A 5,796-nucleotide genomic window follows, 5' to 3' on the forward strand; every position below is an offset into this window, starting at 1 on the left:
GAACTTATTTCTAAATTGCAATAATCTATATACATATATAATGTATAGTAATTGAAATGTGACTATATTTTACAAAACATTAGTCTACTAAAACTAAGGTCTTTGATACTGCTGGTTTATGAAAGGATTTGGATTATTTGGTGAATTGGGCGAATAAACGGCAGATGAGTTTTAATTATAGTAAATGCAAGGTAATGCATTTGAGGTATTGTAATTTGAATTATAAGTGTAATTTTGATGTGAATAACCTTAACATTGTTGTGGAAGAAAGGAATCATGGTGTTCTAGTAGATGACTTTCTTGAGCTATCCAAGTAATGTGCTGTTGTTAAGGGGACCAGAAATAAAGTCACAGGAAAACAAGTTACAATTTTGGCTAGGAAAAAAAACAATTTTAATACCCAAATACAATGTAAAGTAATACAACAAAAAACATTTTTAAGTTATTTATTTATTGCAATAATAGTATGATGCATGATATTTAACATTATATGAAAAGTACCTGACATTCACTCATTAATAACACAACTTACATAACTGTTGTACAAGGAAATGTATATTAAAAAAAATGTAAGTGAGGAACAAGGCTACTCACCTACTGAGCTGAGATCACTACTGTGTCTTTCATATCCCAGCCAGCCTAATGAGCCTTGATATTGTGTGAAAGGCCTTATCAGCATTAGACATGGCAGATGTATTGTGGTTAACATATATACTACTTTGCTTTTGCTCAGAAGTTTTAATTTAACTATAATGATGTAATTTTATACTCTGTAAGGAACTGTTATATTGCCTGCATTACATATATTGAGAGCTTGAACTAACACAAAATAAAACCAATGGTGGTTGCTGTAATAAAGCTTTTCATTATTGCCATAAGAAATTAGTTAAGAAGTGAAGGTGTAGACATGAAAGTTTTGAAAAGGTCATAAAAGAAAACCATCTTGAATCATTTCATACAACCCCAGTCATAGTGTATGAAAGTCTTGTGTGATTACTGATTCAAAATCCATTTTATGAACAGCCCTGATCTCATTATACCATGGGTTATTCTTTTGACCTATCTGATCAGGTGTACTATAACAGTTGCCAATAATAATAAAAAAATCAACCATTGAAACCTCTGATTATAATCCACATATATTCAACTACACTGTACTTGGCTACTGTTATGTGTTCACTACCAACAGGCTACAACTCATCTCTTATGTGTAGAGCCACCCCACCCCTCTTGTAAACTGGTTTTCACTATTAACTTGGAATGTCAAAATAGTTCCTAGTATGTCATTGTTCTCCAAATCTAACCAACTTTCAGTAACAACCATTATTTCACTTTCTTCCATTTCATCTTTAGCCCTACTATGCTTATTATTGAATATAGTGTATCTTTAAATATTATAGGCTTATCTTTAACTGTTATTTAACTTGCATTCTAAAACTTTTTCCAGTTTTCTGTTTGTCTTATCTATCCTATAATCTGTTTATTCTCAAACTTCTTTACCACTATGCAGATTTAAACTGTTTTTAATGAAATTCTTTATTTACTTCTCACTTGTTGACACTTCCAGTATTAGAGGGTGGGCAAACATATGCTTATGACATTTCTTTCATTTCCATGAAATTCTTTGGTTTGTTAATTTTACCCTTTTAACTTTTATTTCTCTTTTATGTTCTTTTATGTTTCATCTGGTAATCAACAAAGCTTCCTCATTTCCATCCTGGATTATGCATTTCCAATGATCAATATGAATGATAGGCAGCTAGATAAGATTGAAAAGATACAAAACACCTTTTTCTAGACTGACCACTGGATGTACTTCAACCACTCCCATCAAAGCCCTATTACATCTTGCAAGGCTCAGCAGTTTTGCTGAACACCAACAGCACTTAAAATCAAAATTTTTCAGTTGAACATTGCAGTGTAATGACCATGCATCCCATCATAAAATGACTTTTCATTTGGGACATTCAATCTTCACCAAGACCTCACAGGCACAAACCAAGTAGAAGATGGCCTAAAAGGTACCTTGGGAGACATTCGTGGATAGAGCTGGTTGATTTAATCAATATAATCAATAACCTATGAGCAATGATTATATCAATTAGTTTCACATTTGCTAATTGATTAATAATTGAAATTACTATTGAATCGGTTAATCATAATTAGTATTTCCAAGTATTACTGTGTTTGATTATTCAAAGAGTCGGTTAATTAAAATTACTATTAAATCAACTGTCACAAAATTAATCAACTAATTAAAATTAGGGGGTTCTAATTATTACTAGTTGTGGTTATTCCAGTTATCCAAATAATTGAAATATTGTTATTATGTTTGTTGTTAAGAGAAAGATAAGTAATGGGCTATTTGTACTTTTCCCAATTTATACCTTTATTTTAAGTTTGTTCATTCTTGGTGATTCAGGGGAAGGAGGTTGTGATTTGAGGGTCTCAGGTTTGGTTCCCATTGCCACCAAACTTACTTGCTCTGTCTTTGTTATTGCAAAGCTACTAAGACTATCTGCTACTGTCAATAATTTGACTATAGGGAAAGCAACTGTCTGGCAGCACCCACTGCCAATGTTTTATTTTGCTTGTATGCGCCATGTTTTGAGGAACACTGAGTGAATCAATTAATTAAACATAATTGACTAATGAGACTATCAATTAATAGATTAGCAAATATCTCTAATGTCTAGCTGTAGTCATGGATAAACAGGTTTTATACAGCCACCACCAGCTCTCAGATGTCCCCGTGTGGAATAAACATCTGAATTCACTAGGATCATTGTTAGATATTCCTGCCTCATTATTGTTTTTCTGATAAAATTTATTAAGCTACGAGTTGACATGGCTAATGATTAGGGTGGTTACCTCATGATTCAGAAGGTCATGGTTTTGATTCCCATTCCCACCAACCATGCTCACCCTTTCAGCCATGTGTACAATAATTTCTTTCTTTGTTTTTGAGTTATGGCTACTAAGGCTATCTGCCACAGTTCCTAATTTTGAAATGCTAACCAGGGAGAAGATAAGTGACCTGCAACACTTATTGTCAGCTTGTGGATTACTCTTTTTACCAAAAAAATAGTGTAATTGGCCACAAGTTTATAACACCCCTCCATTCATGATTCAACCATACTAACCACTGGACCATTCTGTCATTCTGGGGGTGTAATTGTGTTCTGGTCAGTCTTATTCATTTGTAAAAAGTAGCCCAAGAGTTTGTGGTGGGTGCTGTCAACCTGTTATCTTTCCTCTGGTCAACAGTTCAAAATTAGGGATGATAGCATATAGCCTTAGTATCTTGGCCATAACTCAAATGAACTTATTTAGCTTCAAATGAGACCTTATTTATCGCTACTTCTATTGTATTGACTGCATGATTTTGTATGCATGCTTGCATTCTGCTTGTACACAACTCATGATTGTGAGGGTATGGCCTAGTGGCCATAACTTACATAACTAGTCATATTGATGCCTGTTATTTTTGTTTACCTCATATATCTAAATAATAGTGTAGTCTGAACTTAACATATTATCTAATGGTTGGAGTACCCGTCCCCTGGATGGAAGTTATGTAAATTCATAATTAATAAAAGGTATTTTAGGAAATGAAAAGTTGCTTCCCTTATATGTAATTATAAAAAAATGCTAAAATGTCCATAAAAACTGCAGAACACAAATATAAAATTGCAACTTTGCACATATCTTTGCATGGACTCACCAAACCTTCATGCCAAATTTAGTGAAGATCTATCCACAGGGAGTGAAGAAGTGGTAAAAAAACTGCAAAATGCAAAACTGGAAATTTGTATGTACCCCCTTGCATGGACCTAATGAACCTCCATACCAATTTTGGTGAAGATCCATCCACACACACTGTAAATTAGTTACATGGACGTACAATGGACAGTACCATAATATTTATATAGATTTATTACAAGCTACTAATATGACCAGTGTCACAATGGTAAGACAGCTTTAATATAAAAATGTTATGATAAGTTAATATTTGACAGTTCTTAAAGATGAAATCTAGTATTTGTGTGTTCCATATGTGAGGTATACTCTGTATTGGTTAGAATGTTTAATATATCTAGTTTTATTATTTCCAGGTTTTTATTGTTACACTTTTGTTGTAGAGATTGTTTTCCTTTGTTAGCTTAATTATGTCTAGCTCTAGCTAGATAGGAAGCACTTAAAAGGGAAAACAAAAGCCTAGCTGTCATTGGTTGCAGCTTAAACTATGTTTAGTACAGTAAACTTTAAGCTGTTTGATTTATCTGTCTCTCATATGGCACAGTTTCTGTAGATATTAATTCTTTTCATGTGTTCTCTCTAAACTTCTATCAGTATCAACAACTTCTTGAATTAAAGGTTTATAATATTTTCATAAATAAAGATCATAATTATTTTTTTAGGTTTATCACAATTATTTGGATTTGTTTTGATTTTGTTACACTGTTTTTGTGATGAAAGGTCAAGAACTAAAGTTATAAACAATAACAATACAAATTTATTTTTTAAACAACTTTTGTCAAAAAAGATTTTATAATTAGACCAGATTTATTCATACTTTAATGTATTGTCTAATCTAAACAATGGATTTTATTACAGTATGTTTGTGATTTAGGTATGGACATAAGATTTACTTATGATGCCATTTAAGATCAAAGTGCTTAATAATTTCAAGTTCAAAATTGTATGAAGAGACAGAAAATTTAGTATGTCAGTAGTTACAGTATTACAGTGAAACTGTTAGTTACTAACTACACATTTTGTTTCAAAAGCAGTTAATTTCAGATAAATAGGATTTGTAATAATTACAGTATAAAGATTTGAAACTTATGAAATAGTATGAAAGTTATTAAGATAATGTGAATTTTGAGATTTGATGAAAATTTGTAATAACCTTTTCAGAAGGATTCTAGTTCTAATCTTACCATGTTCCTTTGCAGTCTAACAGCAAGCTTTGGTATGAATACAAACAATTTTGCTCTGACTTATCACCATGGAAGTATTGAAGATGATGGTTGAATCTTTTTGTGATGAAAAACAGGATTATGTGATGGATATCAGATTGGTTAAAAATGAAGAAATATTTTTAGTAACTAATAGTAAGTGTATAGCTTTAGAATTCAAATGTATGATGTTCTTGCCAAGATTTTTGTTACTTTCAAAATAATGCTGATCTTAACAATTTTACTTTAGCCACATGCCAGAATTTTCTGCCACTAATTGATTGTAAATTTGTTATAATATTTAGTACTGTCTCAAAGATGTCTAATATTAAAATCAACATGCATTCTTGCCTGATATTTAATCTTAGATTTGAGAAACCTAAAATAAAATATTCTGGATACTAATAGAGAAAAAGTAAATTTCTTTATTGATATATGTGTTTTATGTTCAGACTTAAAAATTACTTATGATGTTATTTAACACTCTCAATACGGGCTCGGTTAATTTGACCAACCATGTGACATTTGTAGATTTAGTACTTATAACTTTCAATATAGTGGGTATATCTTCACGAAATTTCACAGTCTTTCTGTTAATATTACAAGTCTTTCACATACAAAAAGTCATTTTAGTGAAGTGTTTTTAATAAAATAAAGTGAAGATTTGTTCATGAACATATTGAGTATTTGTTTTGAATAGTTTGTGTGCAAAGTAATTTTTATGTTAAAATTAAAAATACTTTTCTGTTATTTTCTCTACCCTATCTCAAAACAGGATTGGTCAAGTCGACCTACCTTGTAACCACCACAAAAATAATCGAAATAAACCTAAATT

General features: G+C 31.3%; 1 protein-coding gene across 10 annotated transcripts in view; it reads left to right on the forward strand.

Annotated features, from left to right (window-relative positions):
* LOC106470082 (zinc finger and SCAN domain-containing protein 2-like) overlaps window positions 1–5,796 on the forward strand; it is a 36,265-nt gene that overhangs the window by 5,067 nt on the left and 25,402 nt on the right. For 8 of the 10 annotated variants that reach the window (XM_022398638.1, XM_022398637.1, XM_022398623.1 and 5 more), the window contains exon 2: window positions 4,959–5,117. The gene's annotated coding sequence lies outside the window, so the exon portion shown is untranslated. Of the gene's footprint in view, window positions 1–1,804; window positions 2,022–3,889; window positions 3,971–4,958; window positions 5,118–5,796 lie in introns of those variants that run through there. The other 2 variants (XM_022398628.1, XM_022398626.1) reach the window with 2 other exon arrangements.

Source organism: Limulus polyphemus, unplaced genomic scaffold (assembly GCF_000517525.1).
Source record: "Limulus polyphemus unplaced genomic scaffold, Limulus_polyphemus-2.1.2 Scaffold3810, whole genome shotgun sequence".
NCBI lineage: Eukaryota > Metazoa > Arthropoda > Merostomata > Xiphosura > Limulidae > Limulus > Limulus polyphemus.